Source organism: Diadema antillarum, unplaced genomic scaffold (genome assembly GCF_040938485.1).
Source record: "Diadema antillarum isolate AM-2024a unplaced genomic scaffold, OU_Dant_1.0 seq00000720_RagTag, whole genome shotgun sequence".
NCBI lineage: Eukaryota > Metazoa > Echinodermata > Echinoidea > Diadematoida > Diadematidae > Diadema > Diadema antillarum.
In genome coordinates, this window is record NW_027271624.1 from 1,484,293 (window position 1) to 1,505,761 (window position 21,469).

Consider the following 21,469-nt stretch of genomic DNA (forward strand, 5'->3'; position numbering starts at 1 on the left):
CATATTTTGTACAAACTAATGACAAAAATTTAATTGTGCTATAAGAGTGTAAAACATAATGCTAATCCTGACTGAATATCTTCAAAATAATGATCAGTTCAATTAATTGGGATTTGAGATTGGGGCACAATTGTGTTTGAATAAAAGACCAGGAAGTTTCGAGATTTTTGTACAAACTATATTATGGCCAGATATTAGATGATGACATAATCAACTCACTGTTTGCATATTCATGTTGACTGTGTCAGAACCGTTTTGTGAAACATAGTGAAACTTTAAAAATTCATGATTTCCTTATATCTTATCAGATTTCAATCAAATTTTCACTGTTGTACCTCTTCCTTTTTGAGACTACGTAACACATCCAAAAATCCCCTTTTAACTTACTCGTATTCTGCATGTTATGATATTTTGGGGGGATTAATTGGCATGCTTTGTTTTTATCTCATGATGAAGAATAAGCACTCAAACAAGATCTGTTAAATAAATGTAAATAGTGCATAGACAAGTTTTCTGTATGTAATTTGTGTCTTGTAGTTTTTCTTTGAAATGTGTATCTGTGTCTTCAGATTAAGTTTTCATATGTGAAAAGCAAGTGGGCACACTGTGTGTTTATGTGTGTGTATGGAACAATTTCAGTACAGTACATACAGCATAGTGCAACTCTGCTGTAATAAAGAATCACCCAGATTTCCCAAATATGTTGCTCTTGGTTATACTGTAATACCAGATAATGTGAAAGTTTCCTCCTTTGAATATTTCTGGTTTTATAGTAAGCTTTGTATAAGTTGATACATGTATATAATATATATATATATATATATATATATATATATATATATATATATACATATATATATACATATGTGTATAGTATATCTACACACACACACACACACACATATATATATATATATATATATATATATAGATATATATATGTGACATGTATACACATGTACACTAGGTAGATATACTTGTAGATGATTATAGATACATGTATTACCTCTTCTATCTTAATTCTTTGATAACAACATGTAAATAATTTTTCATATCCTAATACACACTTTGTGTGTGTGTGTGTGTGTGTGTGTGTATGTATGTATCTATTCATTTTTATTACTTTCACGGGATGTTGAGTCATTAGTGAGTTGAATAGTGCATTGTGGAGGTCCCGAACGATACAAACATAAATCACAAATATTGAAACAATACAGGATCAAAATAAGCAGATGCTAGTATATGGAAATATCAACATCCTGGATTACATATTACAGAGAACATTTTGAAATAATTCAGTGTCAGAAACCATAGATTATGACAAATTCATGTTGCCATGCTGTAATTGATAATAACCTTGATTTCCTGTAGACATTGGCACTTTTATATGCTTTATGATTCAGGCGACTTCCATTATAACGAAGTCCTCTGGACCGGCTGTTTTCTTTCGTTATCAGTCAAAATTTCGTTACATCCGAACAAATAAAGTGCATTAAAGATATCTAGATGGCAATTTGTGGACCTGAATATTACTTTATTATATCAAAATTTTTCGTTACAACCGTGTTTATTAAAACAGGAATGCACTGTATCATGATAGGTAGACAGCGAAAAGAAAAAGAAAAGAAAGTAAACACCTTTTCCAGTTCATATTTTTCATAGAAGATTTTGATAAGAATCATTGTGTCATATACCATATTAAAGTTTATTTAATTGGCTATCAACCTGGTAGGTTTATACAAAGGGAAACTTTATGCATGAGTGAACACATTCGCTTTTGTCCTCCAAGGCATAAAATTAAAAATTGCAGAAAATGACATTTTGTCATTCATTTGCAATGCCCTTCAAGATATCTTATGATAACAAACTTAACGCAATGAGAGACAGGAATGAAATAGCAGAAATAAGTTTGCGTTCCCTTGTATCTCTTTATATCCTCAAACAAAAACAGTTGGGGAACTGAAGGGGAAACATGACAATTTTCTTTAAACTCAAACTTTAAATGATATAGAAGTAAGCCTCAATTTAATGTGATAAAATGAACCGAATCTCTTAATTTAGGAATTGAAGAGTTCATGAGACAAATTCAAGAACCAAATATAATTTGCAATTTTCCTAATTTGGATTAACATATCAAATTTCTATCATCTTTGTCACTATTGCTAATTCTTCTCTTATGTCTTTTGAATATGGATTTGACAAAGGATTCTTCATTTTCCTCCGTTATTTTTTGCATTTATCTTCGGAGGGCTACGGAGACATAGAAATCACAAGATGACTTTTTTTGCCAAATTAATTTGCATTTCTTATTGTGTTGAATTCGTCTTTTGTTCTCATTGTTATGTGGAAGAACACATGCGGATGAATGACAACTTGTCCATTTATTCAATTTTTACTTTTGTGTCTCGAAGAGAAAATTATTCTGTTCATTCATGCGTAAAGTTTCCCTTTCCATTGATCTACTAGGTTAAAATCAACTAAAATATTAGCTTTAACATGGTATATAAAATATTGATTTTAGCCAGATGATATATGAGAAGATGAATTTGAAAGAGCGTTTTTTTTTTGCTGTGTGTTCATAATCATAATACAAACCACCACAAGATATATATATATATATATATACATATATATATATATTCCTCTATTCAAATCCTCATATTAGAGTGATTAGATATTTTCGATCTGCTATATCGTCTTTCATCTGTGACGTTGATTCACGCGACTGTCGTCTGTTAATGCTGTATCAGTGAGACGGTTGCGAGGATCGAGGCTTGCTTTGAAATTCGTTAACTTTCCACACTTGCAATCAGACATGGCACTTAGGAGAATCGATTATCTATTAGTCATTATCACTCAGTACTGTGGTGAAAGTTCCTTCAATGTCGTGCCGACGGGAATGCTGCGTTTAAAGGCATAATTTACCATTTGCAGATGAAACAAATTAAAAACTTAACAATAGTGCTGAAAAAAAAAATGTGAGCATAGGCATAGAAACAACTGATGTAAAAATTTGAACCAGCATAATTGATGTTGCGTATTGGTAAATATACAAAATAAGAACAAAAGTTATAATAAAAGTGTTTCCAGACTATAAAACCGTTTATAGTTATGGTTTGATGAGAGAAATAGTGAAATCTCCTTGTATTTAGGCTTTATTGCAATATATATATATGGTATAGGATGTTTTGTAATACAACTGACCTCCACATACGCATCAAAAGTGATATCTTAAAAAACTTTTAAATCACTAATCCCAAAGGTAAGCAGGACTTTTAATATTAAACATGTTCCCGGCGGCCACGTCAATCACGTTTCAGGCCACCGTTAACAAAACGGGATGAACGTGAGACAACTAGATGGGGCGGGATGGGCAAAAAATGTGACAGACCATGATTGCCGTGGATGCCGTGTCAGATTTTTTTAACTGTCAAAAAAAAAAAGTCGCCGCTGTTCCGGAGCCAATGACAAACTTTTTTAGGCCGTATTAGAACGGGGTGAACGCAACAAAGCGTGACACTGACAGCACGTATAAACTAATCTTTGAGGCGGTCATTCCGTAGTGGGACGCGACGGAAAAGTGTGTAGTCTAGCCTGACCAGACGCTGTGAAAACGGTGTCTGATAGCTGTAAGGATGTTCACCGGAGCGAGAACTGAAACGAGTTAAGCCAGGCTGACACTTGCACGACTTTGGGCCACGATTTTGTCGTGGCAAGTCGTGACCAAAATTTTGAACAATTCAAAGTTCTCGTCCCGACATGGCACGCAGGTCACGACGGGTCTACGCACACTTCACGCTAGTTTACGACTAGTTTGCGCACTGGCACGACTCGAGTCGTGCCAATGCGTGCCACAGAATCGTGCAAGTGTCAGCCTGGCATTTACGACTGTAAAACAGGAGAATAAATACATGCATATCCCATATGCCACGGCGCAATGCTTATCAGGCAGACGGGGCTGACGTGCAACATGGCGTGAACGTACCAGAACATTGTGTAAAATCAGCAGAAGCACCATGCCCAGCAACGCCCTCATGGCTGGGATAATGCCGTTAACTCGCGTTCTGTCAATGTTACAAGGTCACTTATACCCCCTCCAACCGTCATACGTTGACCCATAGATCTGAAGATGTGATGATGTCACCTATAATGCGAAAGAGCAATACTGAAGATAATAAAAATCACTTTATGCGTTACGCATTATTGCATGATTTAAGTCTTTCCATGTTCATGCATGTTGCCGAATTTAATCGCATCAATGAATGCGTCGTTGTTATTTTAATTTCTAAGGCGCGTGTCATTCAGTTGTGAATACTTATTCTGCGTCTATTACCTATTAAACATTTCATACTGGTATCTTGTTTTCATTTAAAGAAAACAAATTCAAATCAATAAGAGAGAGAAAAAACAACGCTGCAATATTGCCGATTTTTTTTTGAGATTTTGAACAGACTGTTATCACCTGTCCATTCCGTTTTCACGTATTTTCTGATCACGACCTGCGCCTGCGATCTGGCGCGAGTTGATAGCGATAGTTGATCGAGATCGCACCAGATCGCACCAGATCACGGCGAGTTAGTGCGATCTCATTGCCTACGTGCGATCTCTTGGGTGCCCACTGTCTGACCTCTTTTAATTCGGTGCCCACTGTGTGACCTCTTCGCGATCTAAAGGCGACTTCCCTGGGAAATGTCCTTTGACCTATTTCCTTCACGCATGCGTGCATGGTCGAAGAATATGTGAATTGCGCATTCTTCCGCACACCGAACTTGCCGTGTGTCCAATGAGGGAGCACGATACTGGCTTTTCATCCAAGAACAGACCGTCTGTGTACATTGTAATAGGTTTTTTAATGGATGTTTATTTTCTAATTGCCTAGTAACGAAACATTAACCCATCATTCACCTACTCCCTCCCATTGATAGCATAGAAGGAATGAACCAATGTAGTCTGGCTTCCAGACCGTCTGTTTCACAGTTTGTACTAGTTACCTTCCCAGAATATCAGCGCCCTCAAACAAACAAACAAACAAAATGTCGGGTTCAAGGGAAGAGACTTCGCAGCGGAGGCCCACTTCGTGAGAGGAGTACAGGTGGCAAAGGGTCTGGAAACCAGACTAGAGCCAGTTCGGCGTTAGCTCATGGGCACATTCGTGACATTGGTACGAATAACATTTCTTTTCTTCTTCTTCTTTTTTTCTTAGTCGGTTAGGGGCTCTTAACTCGTTTTCAGAGCAACATAATGCACAAGATATTTGTAACAATTTATGAGATTCATCAATCCTGTTCGAACAAAGAGTGAACTTGGGTAGATCATTAATAACCAGAACGATCCATCAATTAACACTTGGAAAAACATCAATTTCAATATTTCGCATTGCATGGATTAACAATCTCTTTCTATAAGCCCTACATTATCAAATACCACTTTCGCTGTCAGGTGGATGTGCTGGCGAATGCACGTCACGAGACTGACACCCCCGAATCATACAGCCCACGAGTCATATATAGAGCTCACAAGTCATACAGCCCATGAGTTATACATATCACGAGTCATACAGCCCACGAGTCATATAGCTCACAAGTCATACAGCCCACGAATGCATGCAACCCATTCAGTTTGACACTAGGCTTGCAAGGCCCACGAGACCGACACAGTAAGCCCTGTGTTGTATCTGTTGAACTCATGGGCTGTTTTTACCTAGAGTAGAACTCATGGGCTTTATTTGCCTTGTGTCGAACTCATGGGCTGTGTGACTCGTGAACCGTATGACTCATGGACCTGTTTTCAATGTCGAACTCGTGGGCTGTATGACTCGTGGGTGTCGGTCTAGTGGGATGACTCCATGCTGGCAAGCAGCATGTAAGGATTACATGAATGATACACCAGTTTCTTATCCAAGTGAATTTAAAATCCAGCATGTCTGTTGGCGAATGACCTTTTTCTCTTCATGCGCAAAGCCTTTGAGGAACTAGGAACTGACTTATTCGCCTATTAAATTGTCCCTGGATCGGGCGAGTCTCTGGCAAGCTTTGTGGTTGTTAAAGGCAACTTTTGTGAACAAGGTATGCATAAAATCTGAATACATTACAGAACTGGACACTAAATTGGTCAGGCTTGCTTTGCTTTATCTCATTTTTTGTATGTTTGTTTAACATTATTATCATCACCTTTGGAAGTTTGTTTTTTCCCCGAGGGTTTCTGCACTGCAGGTCAACCATATAATTAGTGGTCCAATACCACATGTCCAGCTTGGAGGCCTGGAGTGGTATCCAACTGCTTCCAAATTGAAGAGCAGCTGCTCTATTAGTGTTAGCTATTCTGCTCAGGATCTGCCGATAATGAGAATCTTAATGGAAAGGACATTTTTTTACATTGTTGCTTTAAAAATAGTTGTGGCTGAAATGGAAATGAAAGTGCAATTGAAAGTTAGTCTCAAAAGAAGGGATGAAATTTTCTAGCAAAAATAACGAAAACTTGATCAGCATATGCATTGGATGAACAATAATGAAGTTATGAAATTTTTAAGTTCGCTGATTCTTAAGGAAACAGTTTGTGAGCAGTATATACGAATTAAGCAAAAAGGTGATGGTGCCATTTCCTCACAACTTGGCATATAGATTGTACATTATTATTCAGATTTCTAGGTTTTCATTCAAACGCAAGTTTGCCTGGGTCTCAAATCTTTTATGTTTCACCTGATCATTATCTTGATTATTCACGCAGAAATAGCATCATGTTTTATGCACTTGACACATTGAATTTTGGCCATTTTTGTACACTAGCAATGAAATTGAGAGGCAATGAGTCAATGACATCATCAACTCACTCATTTGTATATTAATATCAACTTTACTAGAACTGTTCTGCAGAAATTAGTGAAACTTCACAATATAACTTCCCTAGATATTTTCAATTTTTGATCATATTGCTTACTTGTAAGATCCCAATCTTTTTCATTAGACTAGCTTATAACTGGACTGGAATTCGTTTCTGAAAATCAACTTTCCCAAGAATTCTCTGAGATTTATACCCTTTTTGGATGGGCGAGCAGGTAGACCTGAACGTGTGTGATCTTGTCAGGCGTGCGATCAAGGCCGATCTGGAGTCGCTCACTGTCGGACCTGTTTGTGAGTTGTCGCGACCGAGCTTGGAGATCGCAATATTTTTTGACCATGTCCAAAACCTTGCGACCTCCAGCGACCTCACACTTGCCACCGCGAGCTACTGCGATCTGCTATGTGACCGTTGGGCGCCCACTGTGCAACCTCACCACAGCTTGCAGGAGGGCGAGCAGGTAGGCTTTAATTCTTGCGACCTGACTGCGAGTTGGTGCGAGCTATTAACGAAAGGTCGCAAGATTTTTTGAACAATCACTTGTGCGACCTCACCGCTCCCAGCTCGCGCCATCTCGCAAGCTCAGGTCGCACAGCGGGCATTGGGCTTTTCTCGACCCAAGTTATTAATGGACCCCCCTGCTCTCTATTCAGCGAGTTAAATAAATCATGGGCATTTTCTCTGGCATTGGCAGTGTGAACAATGCAGGTGTGGGTGGCGCCCTGTTCTAGTGCTTTTTTTGACAGCAGCGCACGGCGCCACTATTTTACCTTCTTCGTATTATATGAGCTGTAGTTACATCTCCCTCAAGAAGGCCTTGAATGCCTCGAGGGAGGGTGAGTCAGCCGGGTCTACTGGTAGGTGGTTCCAGTCTCTAGCAGTTCTGTGGAAAGAGGATGAGCCATACACTAGAATGGTGCATAATGGTGTTCTGAAGCGGGAATCATGCCCCCTTGTAGAAGAGCCCTGTCTCAGTCCCTGTACATTCGCTTGTGACAACTGAGTGATAACACATTTATTCTTCAGTTTTTGACAACATATTATGCTCATTTACTCTTCAGTTGGAACACATTTACCCTGATTTTGCAACACATTTATTAAGGAAAGAGCTTTTTTGGTCGCACATTGTGCGACCTCACCGCAGCTCGCTCGCACCAGCTCGCACCAGCTCGCATCAGACAGGTCGCACAGCGGGCATTGGGCTTTACCCGACCCAAGTTATCAATGGAGATGAGATCTCAACTCCCCCTGTTCTCTATTCAACGGGTTGCGTAAATCATGGGCATCCCTCTAGCATTGGCAACGTGAACAATGAGGGGATGGATGGAGCACCCTGTTCTAGTTGACAATCACAACAGTTTTTTTTTATTTTCATGTGTCACCCAAAGTATGGGTATTGAAGGAACATTGACCAAACACTGTATTGAACAGATATTGTAGAATGAGTTATTACATTATGAATACAGAAAATTGATGTTATCCGCAAAATATACAGAATGGCGCAGGAACCGAAAGAGAGAGAGAGGAAAAGGGGGGGGGGTGGAGGGAGGAAGAGAGAGAAGTAGGACAAACAAAATAAGAGTTAAAATAGCAGGGAAACAATAACGCAGATAAAAGCAATTTCAACAATATAAAGCAAAATATTATAAAAACAGATTAACATTAACAAATATCAAACAAATGATATAGGGAATACTTATTTCTTATATGGAGGTTCAGGAGTTTATCACAAATTTAGCTTAATATCAACTCAATACAATTTCTGGTATTTAATGATTGTGACATCTTTAAAGTGTTCAGCCATATTCTATGATAGGACTTAAATATGATTTCTTTTTTTAGTCCATGTATGGCATTCAAATGAATAGTGAAATTCATCACCGATTCTATGAAATTACAAGTTCGGTCACAATGTTCAATTCTCACATATTTTTTTTTAATCTACCAGTCACAATTGGCAATCTGTGGTTGGCACAACGAATTTTTTAGAATTCGTCTGAACACGCTAGGAATATCTAACAAGTATGGATCTAAACACAAATTCGTTTTGAAGATCCTGTAATTGGCACAACATGTACTGTTTCTTATCTTCGACTGCCAATTCTGTGCAAATGTATCACGTAATCTAAGTTTTATCGAAGACTTAAACCACAACGAATTTAAGTTGTCAAAGCTATTCCTATAACAAAAGACATTCCCAACTCATTTAGTGTATCATAAACATTCAACAACCATACGGCGATGAAGACATCTTGTAATAATATACAAATTAGGTATGATTATTTAACATACAATGGTTGTCATTTTGCTCTTTCCTCCAGTGATAGATTTTAACCAGTATTGAGCATTCTTTTCTTTCAAACCTATACCTATTCTCCCAGAGCCATGATATTCATAGCATGGCCGGCGGAACTTTTTGTGCATCTTACAAAGCAATACATAAGGTGTCATCACTCCCCCCCCCCCCCCCCCCACCTTTTTTTTTAACCCGAAAGTACGTAAGTGGCACTGAAAAGAAATAGATAGAGATCTTAAAGTGTGAGCGCGGTAAGGTTATGTTTTTCCCCTGAAGACCCCCCCCCCTTTTTTCGTTTTGTTTTTGTTTTGTTTTTGTTTTGTTTTTGTTTTTGTTTTTTTACTTGTCAGCTGAAGAAACCCGGAAGTGCCCCACACTTATGAAAACGCTCCACCGGCCCCGCATAGTATTTTTGTTAATCCCAGTAAATGTTTACAGTATTGAGTATGCAGACTTTCTAAAGGTACTAAATTTTCATATCCTCAAACTCACTTCCATAATAAGAATGGGTACAACAAGCCGGTCAAACAAATCTAACTGGATATCCGTCGGAAGTCGCAACTTTAGAGACTTTTATGATGCTGTATATAGACTATTACAGCAGCGCGCGGCCCCACTACTGTACCTCCCTGTACAAGGGCGCCGGAAGCGGTGGGGGGGGGGGGGGGAGGGGCAGGGGGCATTTGCCCCCCTCCCCCCCCCCCCGGGCCCCTGTAGGCCTAACAAATAATCAATCAATTATCTAAAGACCAACATAAAAAACAAAGGCACTTTTCTTGTCTGAAAGTTGTCAATATCATATCTGAAAATTGCAATACACTAATGATATGCATTATTATATTTATACACTAATATCTACTTTTGAGTAAATTTAGTGTATAGATGGTAGCCTCTCGTCCTTTAGTGTGCCCCCTGAAACAAACCTTTAGTAAACCTTTCATTTTTCCTTTTCTTCTATAATATGCTTTCTAGCAACATAAGAATAATTTTCATTGCTCGAACAATGCGATCACGTTTAAGCTTCTAATGAATACATTTCAGAGAAATGGCAAAGTGAAAGTGGCTCTCTCGCTCTACCCGGACTTGTAGTGAAATGAATAATTTTCATAAATGATGATTCCTTATAGTCCTTCGCAGTGATTTTTTGATTACCTTAAAATGTGATTCAAAATGCTCTATAAACGCGACTTTTATGCTCTGCTTTTACAAAAAGTCCTTACCGTATAGGAGGGGGATACCTACGGGGGGGGGGGGTTATCCCCCTCCCACACCCACCCTTTCTCGGTTGCTTTGCTCCTTCGCCGAGGATCTCACATAGTCCTTGTCACTGACTTTTTCCCCACTATTTTTGATTCCCTAGAAATTTGCTTTTAATTCCTCTATAAACGCATTGTCTGTAACACTGTTTTTACAAAAATCCCTATAACCGTAGGAGGGGGTATCTCCCCTCCCACACCCACACCCTCTCGATTGCTTCGCTCCCTCGCCGAGGATCTCATATCGTCACATCACTGTGCTCGCGTCGAGATTCCCCCCCCCCCCAAAAAAAAAAAAAAACCCAAACAAACAAACAAACAAACAAACAAACAAACAAGCAACAAACAAACAAACAAACAAACAAACAAACAAAAACAAACAAAACAAAACGAAACAAAACGAAACCCAGAACTGTTCCGTCGCGCTTGTCCCCGTATAGAAACATTGCTTGTGACAGTGGATTGACAACACATTTACTCTTCAGTCTTTTTACAACACATTCACGCTTCAGTTGGAACACATTGACTCTGATTTTGCAACTTATTTACTTTGGAAAGAGCTTTGGGCGCCCACTGGTGCGACATCACCTCATCCCAGCTCGCACCAACAAGCTCAGGTCGCACAGCGGGCATTGGGCTTTACTCGACCCAAGTTATCAATGGAGGTGAGATCTCATCTCCCCCCCACCCCCGCTCTCTATTCAGCGGGTTACGTAAAACATGGGTATTCCTGTGGCATTGGCAATGTGAACAATGCGGGTAACGGTGTGGGTGGAGCCTCGCTCTGGTGCTTCTATTTGACAGCAGCGCGCGGCGCCACTACTGTACCTCCCTGTACATTGCTTGTGACAGCTGATTCGGGACGTCGCGTCGGCGCCGCTTCGATACTCCGCTTGCGTAGGGCTGTGTACGGCAACTGCAGTGCTTTTCACTGTCGCCGGTAACGAACAAGCGAAAGCAGAAGCTGCGCTGCAATATATTCGAGTCGTGCAGCGAATGCAAAAGAAGGCACATCTTACTCTTAGTTCATTGTTGTTGAGATCGGACAGTCGTAGACGCAGACGACCGTTTCTGGTAAGTTCAGTTGAATTTTAAAAGTGTGAACATTATGATTAGTGAGCATGCGACTCTTGTCACGTCAAGAGATTCGTAATTTATCCAGGTGGATTATTGACAGGTGCGTAGCTGACTATCCACTCACTGTCACTGACTGCACTGGAGATGTCAACCGTAAGTAACGATCTCCTATAGGGAATGGGGTCAGGCCGGTAGACTATAAACGATCTCCCGTCTTGCAGGTAATGGGGGCCAGGTAGGTATAGACTGGAATACATGGTAAATTAGAGACGAGTGTTTTAACACATAAGTCTCCAGCAAATGATAAATAAGACCTCAACACTTTCGACTGTGTTATTGTTGCTTTTATGTTTTAGTGAATTGAGTAGAAATAACATAAGAAGTCATAACATAATTAATGAATACATACAATGTATGGAACATATGTACATGTAAGACCTAACATTACAGTGTAATTATAAGGCTAGAAAAACTGCAAACCACCATGTAAACTCATTTGGAATCACCCCTCCCCCTTGAAGTAGTAATTGTCTAAGTCAAAGCTAACACTTAAAGGCAGACAATTTACCATTTGCATGCAGATGAAAAAAACAACACCATAAATACTTTAAAATAGTTCTAAAATGTGAGTTAGGGATAGAAACAACCATTGGCACTTTAAAAATTTGAATTGGTAAAATCAATGTTAAGTATTGATAAATACACAAGATGTAAACAATAGTGATAACCATATTTCCCAGTCTAAACCGTCTCACAGTTACGGTTTATTGAGAAAAATACAGATATCTCCTTGAATTGTATATTTTAGGCTTTATCGCGAACATTTTATATGATAGGATGTTTTGTGATACAACAGACCTACACATATTCATTAAATTCTTGATTTCTTGATATTTTTTTAATTACTGCTCCCAAAGGTAAACACAGGATCTCTGAAGGGAGTATAAGGTGGAGGTGTGTTGTAACTTGAAGGCATAATTCACCATTTGCAGATGAAACAAAAACCCAGCATTAGTGCTTTAAAATAGTTCTAAAATGTGAGTTGGGGATAGAAACAACCACTGTGAAAATTTGAATCAGTAAAATCGATGTTAAGTGCTGTTAAATATACAAAATTTGAACAATAGTTATAATCAAAATGTTTCCAGACTAAACCATATACTGTTACGGTTTATTGAGAAAAAACACTGACATCTCCTTATATCTTAGGCTTTATTGCAAAACTTTTATATGGGAGGGTGTTTTGTGGTACAACAGACCTACACATATGCATGAAAAGCGATATCTTGAACATTTTTCAAATGACTGCTCCCAAAAGTAAACTGGACCTTTAAATTTCACTTGTAAACATCATTACTTTACATTCCTGCATTGCTGAGATGTTGCTTGATACAGCCACAAGTCCTATCTGTGACCCAGAATTAAAGCTTTCCGAGTCTTCCTGAAGACTCATGGAAACTTCCCAGAAAGTGACAGAATATAATCAGCAAGTTGATTGTTTTCGCTCTTGTGGAAGTCAAAAGAATGCATGCAATTGCTCCAATTTTATTTTTCTCTACAAAAATGGCAAGACAGCCACTATGTAGTAAGAAAATTTATAGTAAAGTTATAGGTATTGGTTTACAGTAGATCAAGTTAGAGTAAATGGAAGCATGTGTTTGGTATACAGTCTAAAGCAGAGAGAAGGAAGGAAAAAGAGAAAGGAAATGAATTTCCTCTTTTCTAATCTGGGTGCTTTAAACCAAATAAGGGTGTTATAATTGTTTTGGAATGCACTGTGCCAGTGTTTAAAGGTCCTGTGTACCTTTTGGAGCAGTGATTAAAAAATGTTCGAGATGTATATCACTTTGGTGCATGGTGTAGGTCAGTTGTATCACGGAATATCCTACCACATAAATTTTTTTCATAATCCTAAAATATGAGGAGATATCACCATTTTCCTCATCAAACCATAACTGTAGACAGTTTAGTCTGGAAAAAAAAAATTATCATAACTATTGTTTACATTTAGTATATTTAACAATACTTAGCGTTGATTATATTGCTTGACAGTTCTATAAACACATTGATTGTTTCTATCCCTAACTCACATTTTAGAACTATTTTGGAACATCAATGCTGGGTTTTTGTTTCATCTGCAAGTGGTAAATTATGCCTTTAATGGTGACATGCATGCATATGTGAGATCAAATGAAAGTGACCAGTGTTGTGTATTTGACTGTACAATTTGAGCTTATCAATACTAACACAAAGTGACAAAGGGTATTGTTGAATAACCCGTAATCTACTTTTGACACCATTATTTGTTTAGATAGGCCCAACAGCTGAGTTAAATGAGCACTATTAGTAGAACACATTACTGAAAATTGGAGGAAAATTGGGCAATCTGTTAAAAAATTATGAATTTTTGAAGTTTCTGGGCTGTCATTGCTGGATAAGGAGACTAAACATTGTACCCGTACTTCACTGAACATGACATTATCACAACAACAAAATGAAGAAAATACACGGAAAGATTAACATATTTCCACCTGATTTACAGTGTACCTCTTTCAGAAAGCAGGTGGAATAAAAAGTAATATATATATATATATATATATATATATATATATATACTTGGTAACTATATATCATGTCATTAACAAATCAATGAAAATGTGTACTTTTCATGAGAAATTACCAGCAGATTTTTTGAAATTTTCATATTTTCTTTACAAATGGGTGTCCAAAATGACCTAATGAAGTTACATGAAAGAAGACTTCTTATCCTGCAATGACAGCACTGCAACTTTAAAAATTCATAACTTTTGAATTAAATGTCCAATTTTCTGTACATTCTGATATTGCTGTTGTCACTCAATCCACATTAATTTTTGGGCTTTGCTGTCCTTTAACTCCTTCACTACTGAGAAATACATGTACAATTTGTCACATATACAGTGGGTGATTTCAAGTTTGGTGCTAGTGCTAGTGCTATCTCAGCACTAGCACCGGCGATAAAACCGAACTTGAAATCAGGCAGTTTTGGGAGGTTGACCTAAAAATTATTTCATTTCAAGTTCGGTGCTGGTGTTAGTGTTGCCGCCATGCAAGACTCACATTCACTTCCATAATGGATGCATGTTTTACGTGCAAAGTCCATGCTAATGCAGTGGTCGCCCACGTAAAGAACATGAACACTCCAGACATGGCTATATAAATCTGAGCCTGGGAGCAAAATAAAGGTAATTGTGTTTTAAAGAACGGATGAAATTTGTGGCTCATTATGTCTAAAACTAAGCAGTCATGACTACATCTTTTGATATTTGACTTTAACCATGCGCCATCTCTTTTTTCATCACGCAAATCCAGTGGACCACGCAGTGCTATTCCAACACATAGTGCTGGTGATTGATAATTTTAATCCGTATCGCCTTGTTATTCTGACCGTCCGTGTTGGAGCTCGATTTAAGGCTGATATTTGGGGGCTATAGCACTAGCACTGAACTTGAAATCACCCCGGGTAGATGTCATTCGTTTTGTTGGCTTTTTTAAAAAGATTTAGAATGGGGCAGCATTTCACACGTTGCTGGTATTACAATGTATGAAATATATGCCATTACTCTTTTGAGAAGTGATGTGCACGTGAATGTTGTACTGTAACAAATCGACATTTCTTTCTGACATTGATATCGTTTCTGTTATTGATTTGTTTCTATTGTACAATTTTGCAATAGTGTATTCTAGTCTAATAAGTACTTTGGTCACAAAGAAACTTTTGGGAACCAGAATGTTTTTTTTCCGAGGCATCTCAGAAGTATCATTTTTCAAAGCCAAGGTAATCAGCACTAAGATTTCCCTTTGTTCACAACAAGTACATAGGTGCAGCTGCCCAAGGCTATATTGGAAAATGTGGGAAACACCCATATGATCTGAAGACACTGCAATAACTTGTCTATTGGACTGTAACCAAGGCACTGGCTTAATGATGTGCCTTTGTGAGGGGCAATAACTGTGAATGCATGTCATTGCTTGATCCCGTGCTACTTTCATGCTAGCCAGACAAATATCTATTCTTCAAATTGTTATATCATTCCATTGCCAATTTACTCAAATTTTGTTCTTTATGCCTCTGCCACGAAGTGTCGCCGGAGGCATTATGTTTTCAGGTTGGTATGTACATTACTGTACACGTGTGGGTGAAGTTGTGCCTATCAACTCTTGGGTGCACATGCTCAAGGTCAAAGGTCGAAAGGTCAAGGTCAAATGCTCAAAATTTCACTTTCCCCCATACAGTGTACATGTATCTATGCAATGCCTGAAGGTTTTTTCTTGAAACTTGGTGTATATAAATGTAATACTAAATAAAGATTCTCCAGAGAGAGATTCAAGTCTTGATGTCAAAGGTCAAAGATCAGAGGTCAAGTGAAAATGCTAAAATTTCACTTTTTTCCTCCATATCTCGAAAGTGACTCAGGGTATGTATCATCATGAAACTTAGTACATATATTTATGAATGTTCTACTGACAGTGGTTCTCTTGGGAATTTTAGGGTCATGGTCAAAGGTTCAGGGTCAAGGGCCAAGTTCAAATGCAAAAATTTACTATTTGATACTGAAATAACACTTTTTCTCCATACAGTGTACCTTGAAAGTTACTCAGTGCATAGACTTTTAAAAGGGTCAAAAGTCAAGTTAAATCCCCCAAATTCCTGCCCTCTTAGGCAGTATAGCCGTCCATCTAATTAAACCTACAATGTAGTTCAAGGAAAGTGAACAATGAACACATTTGTGACAAACCTGTCATTTTGATATTTTGCCGATAATGTGAAACTATCTTCACACATTGTCAAGACATTGTACTAATACTATAGACCTGTTACATTGTAGGAGAACCACGCATTATGGCAGAGGCATACCTGTCGCCATAGTGACATTTCCGGTTTTTCTCAATCAAACTAAAAAAAAACACACACTACAAATCAGACAAATATGACAATGCCTGTACATTGTATTACAGTTGTTTTTCTGACTGACAAATTTAATAAAGATACAAAAAAAAAAGAAAGTGAGAAAGTTGAATACGAAGATTGTACTAAAATGTGATCAGTGTTTTAGCAAAAAAAAAAAATGTGTTATTGTCATGAATATATATATATTTCTGCAAATTTATGTAGCATGCTAAGCCCATGTGGGGTTGAAGAGCCTTGAGAATTTTCATACAGGCAGACATGGTGCCCGAGGGCAAGACATGAAATTGTCAATTGCTGTTTCTCAAAGTCTGGTGGTTCTACAGTTTTCTGTCTGGTGTCACTGATGATGATGTGATACCCCTGCTGATTACCACCATCTTTTCCTCAGGCCCATAACAGTAGTATATTGTCTGTGCACCTGCTGGCAGCAGGAGACATGGTCTTGTAGCATAACAATGATAAAAGACCCCCCCCCCCCCCACATCTCAAGACAGCATATTCACACCGTAATTACAGTTTGGTGGGATTACTGTGTGCATCTATAAGCTTTGATGCCTTCCCAGTAGAGGGATAAAAAAAGTGTCTGACTTACAGTGATAGCTATCTCCAACTGAGCTGATACTAGTGGAGGTGCTGGTACCCGTTGAAAATTGCTAAGGATGTAATGAGGTGGTGTCCAGACACTGTTTTGGGGATTGGCAGATGCTGTGCATGTGTTACACGTATGTAATATTCAAAATGTCTGGAAGCGTTTGTGTGCCAAACAAATCTGCTGGTACCGTGCCTGTCAGCCAAAGTGGGGTTCAAAAAAATGAAACTTTGTACTCAATTTGTTCACCTCTTGCTTATTAGAGCTTGAACCATTGAGTCCTGTAATACAAGGTACTGGACATAACAACCAGTGGTATTTATCAGGCATGTAAAACCCCGAACATTATAATACATGCTGTCTTCAAGGTTGGTAGGCTTATTTATACTGTGTCATTAAATGTACGTATACCCTGGAAATCAAGTTTGTGTACAGCCATAATTCACATGTCTGTGATAGCCCTTGAAAGTACATTGTATATACATGTATATTTCAATATTTTAAATCAGATCATATCTCTCTCACAATTGGGCAATTGTGCTCTGCTGGTTTAAATTCTGTTCCATATGAGGATGCGCCGATACTGATGTGTACGCATTCTGCTGTAGCTACAGTTTGTATAGCATGACCATTTGATTGAAAGAATATGGTAATTGACTAATCTATTTCAAGTATTTTTTATACTCTTTAAAGTGTACATTTAAACCTCATTAAATAAAAATCAGAATGACAAAAAAATTCAATAGTTTGCAGAAGGCATGTCTTATAAAACAAATATAACAAACATAATACTTAGGGAATTAGTACACTTTAAAATGCTGTCGAGAGTACTGTCAGGAAAACAAATTCAAGGAAACATATCAAATGCGCCTACATTGTACATGTAGGTGTCAGCATTTGAAAAGAGCTGTTTGACTTCCAAGCGAGTTATTGTGCATTTGAATAGAAGGTTACAAAATGTACTGGAAGAAGAATACCTCCGATATCTAAATATTGTAAAAAGAAGTGAGTTTACAAAATTTTGAATTCTAGGTGTTTAGAATTTGGCAGCAATATCATAGTAATTAATGAATGCACTGACATATTCTCTCTAATTTGGGACAATTGAATAAAAGGATAGCAAACTTTGTTTTCAATACTCTTCCATGCTTAGAAGGGTGATGTTGTCTTTGTAAACAGTGACAGATGACACTATTTAATGTGTTGTACTTTCAGCACATATTGACATAGTGTGCAACAGATTGCATACACTTTTAATGGGTCACTTGTTCCAACTGTTAGTAGACACAATAATTAATTTCCAGCACCTTTTTGTTTTCAGCTTGGATTTTTTTTTCTTTTCAACCGAGCAGTGGCTTTGACTCTTGTAGAGTGAATGCATTAATCACCCATCCATACTGGGAAATATCAAATGTGTGGTTGGTAGGGAGATATAGTTCAAAGGTATTAGAGCATAACCCACTCTTTTGTGGGTACAGTGCAGTGTGAGAGGTACCACACGCTTGTACTTGTATGAAGTGCATTGTATAAAAACCATACCGTTTTGTGGCCTTGTGATGTCTGTTGAATGCAATTGATTGTACCCATTACTCATAGAGGTACAGATTTTTGTATGAGTGGTGTTTGCATTGCAGTCAATGGTCACTTGACATATTTATTGATTGCAGTTATTAGAGAAAGCAATCATGAGCCTTTATAACACCTCGGTGACATGGACATTTGCTCCTGCAACAATTGCCCAGATAGCATTCTTATTTTCTTCATGGACTTAGAGTTATGGATTTGATAGGGTTTTAGGTTTATTTTTGCATAAGGATTAGGGTTAAGGGTTATGTTTGTGTGTAGAAATTACGCTTGACGTTATGATATGATATGATATTTCATGGGAACAATTGTCATATTTATAAGCAAATGTCACAGAACCATTAAAACCATTTTTGATATTTGGTTGTTGATTGTAATTTTAATTTGATGATAACATCATTTAGAACTAAAGTTTGTCATTAAAAAACATGCTACATAGTAGGTAGTATTCTTGTTTCCTTCATAGATCCATACTGATATTCACTGTTACCAGACCCTTAATTCACCCCTCCTCTGACGGCCACCTGTTTTCCAACTACCCCTTTATGCTATTTTGTAAACGCAGTCCCCATGATTAGTCTTGGGGTTTCCCCTTCCAGCTAATCATCATTGTAGCCTCTGTCCCATTCTTTTTTTCTTTTTTCGTTTTTTTTTTTCATTAATGATGAGTATTGAGACTGGTCAAGTCCCTGAGAGTGTTAAACCAGGTGTAAAAAAACCCCACACACAATAAAAACAATAAAAAACAAAGAGAAAGTACAAAAAGTGAACCTGCCTGTATAGAAGTATTATTTTTGGCATTCCTTCCTTTTTTCTTCCTTTTTTTTTTTGAAAGGTGTGTAGGAACATGAAAAGACATTCATGAAAGGACCATGTCTCAGGAGAGGATAGTCTGGTTTCCAGACCATCTGCCTATACTATTTTTGCTTTCCCAACATTGACACCCTCTAACAATGAAAGAAGTGGAAGGTTTAGCTGGTTGGTCCTGCCTTCAGCAAAGGCAATTAACTCTATTGCCATGAGAGTGCATTTTGTGGAAGGGAATTCAGTTGGCAAAGGGTCTGGAAACCAGACTATTAATGAAGAAAGTTACTAGTATTCTTCCTAGGACAACTTTGTAGGGACGTTGCCACAGGAATTATTGGCAGTGTCCCACCAATGGCAAAACCTATACAGGGTGGACTGGCTCTCACTCTAAACCAACATTTTCTTCCACAATGACTCAGATACTTGTAGCTGCTCTATAGCCAAACCTCTTTTATTCCATTCCTCCTACATTTCTCTTCTCCACTAACTTCTAATTAAATCTTTGGGCTATGTGTGCACATGTATGCCTTAAAGTAAAGTAGCTTCATACATGTATATCGCTGGGGTTAATTTGCCTTCATCACATTTTCATGCTACATGTACACCATTGTCTGTAAAGGTTAATTATTACAAAACCATTATTTGAAATAGTACCCTAACATTACATGTACACTTCGAACTGAACTGGGATCCAGCCACTTGTCTTTTGTGGCAGAAGAGATATGCTATATTGTTAATGCAAATGAAAAGATGTTGTGTTTCTATGTTCTAATTGAGCATTATTATGACCATGACACATACGAAAATACAATAATTGTATGGTTCATTTTAGTACACCTGTATATGTGCATACATTTTGTACTTGTATTTTAGATTGTAATTAGTGCATTGGTGTACAATGTATACCTGTAAATGACATGCTGTTATGTACAGTATATTGATATTGATAAGTCATACAAAGTGTAGGCATGCAACCTTAAAGGGATGGTATAGTCTTGGTTGAGATGGGTATTCAGGTTTTAACTTTTTGCGAGATATATTAGAAACCACCTAAAAGATCAGGAAAGAGAATACTGTTCTAAGTGGAATCAAAAATATGTTTGATGAAAATTTAGGAAATGGCTATAAATAGATATGATAAAAAGTGGTCCTAATAGAAGGTATGCTCTTTGATATTTCATATAAGTGGTTTCTAATTATATCAAAAGAAGTGAAAACCTGAATTCCCATCTCAACCAAAACCGTACCATCCCTTTAAGCTCTTGTACGTATCCAGAATCAAGCTTGATAATGAATGGGAAGTATGGTTACTGTGGCTTTGTCTAAACAAGTGAATGGTCTCTGTCCCAATTAATTTCCTCTTCCTTGAAACGACAGGATGAGGGACCTCTTTGCCAATATACAAGTCTGGGGCTTTTGTATGATGTCATGAGGACATGAACCAATAGGATTTGGACTGGTCAGTTGATTTTTTGGCAGGTTCTCTGTTGCGGAAAGTTTGTGATGCAATAGCTCCATAATAATGTCTAAAAAGTAAGAAAGCCAATGGCCTTGAAGCCAAGAGACATATCTGCTTTCTGCCAGTGCTTTAATTGGAGCCTGCATCCATTCTGCCTGCATTGATTTTGTCCTCCAGAAAAGTTCTGTGCCTCTGGTTCAACAACACTTTAATCTGCTCAGAAGTTACTTGAAAATACTGGTAAACTCTTACAAGTACTTGTGCTTCTTGTGGCACATCCACCTACTACCTTGTGAGTAACTTGATAGCAAAGAGTCTTGGCTTTTATTGACGAGGAGGTAAGTCATGTCATGGTATTTCTCATGATGTGCATGGCATTTGAAAGTGTTTTGTAATGTGAACCATAATCAAGTTATTTGTAGAGTACATTTTTGGGAGACTCGGTTCCAACACTGTGTACTACATAATATTCTGTAGTTGTTTATCAAATATTTCCCTTTTGAGGAGTATGAGGGAATATTTAAGATGAAAATAATTGATATTGATATGTTTATGAACATTGTGTCTGTCATCAACTGTACAATAACTGCAAAAGTAGATATTAAGGAATTGT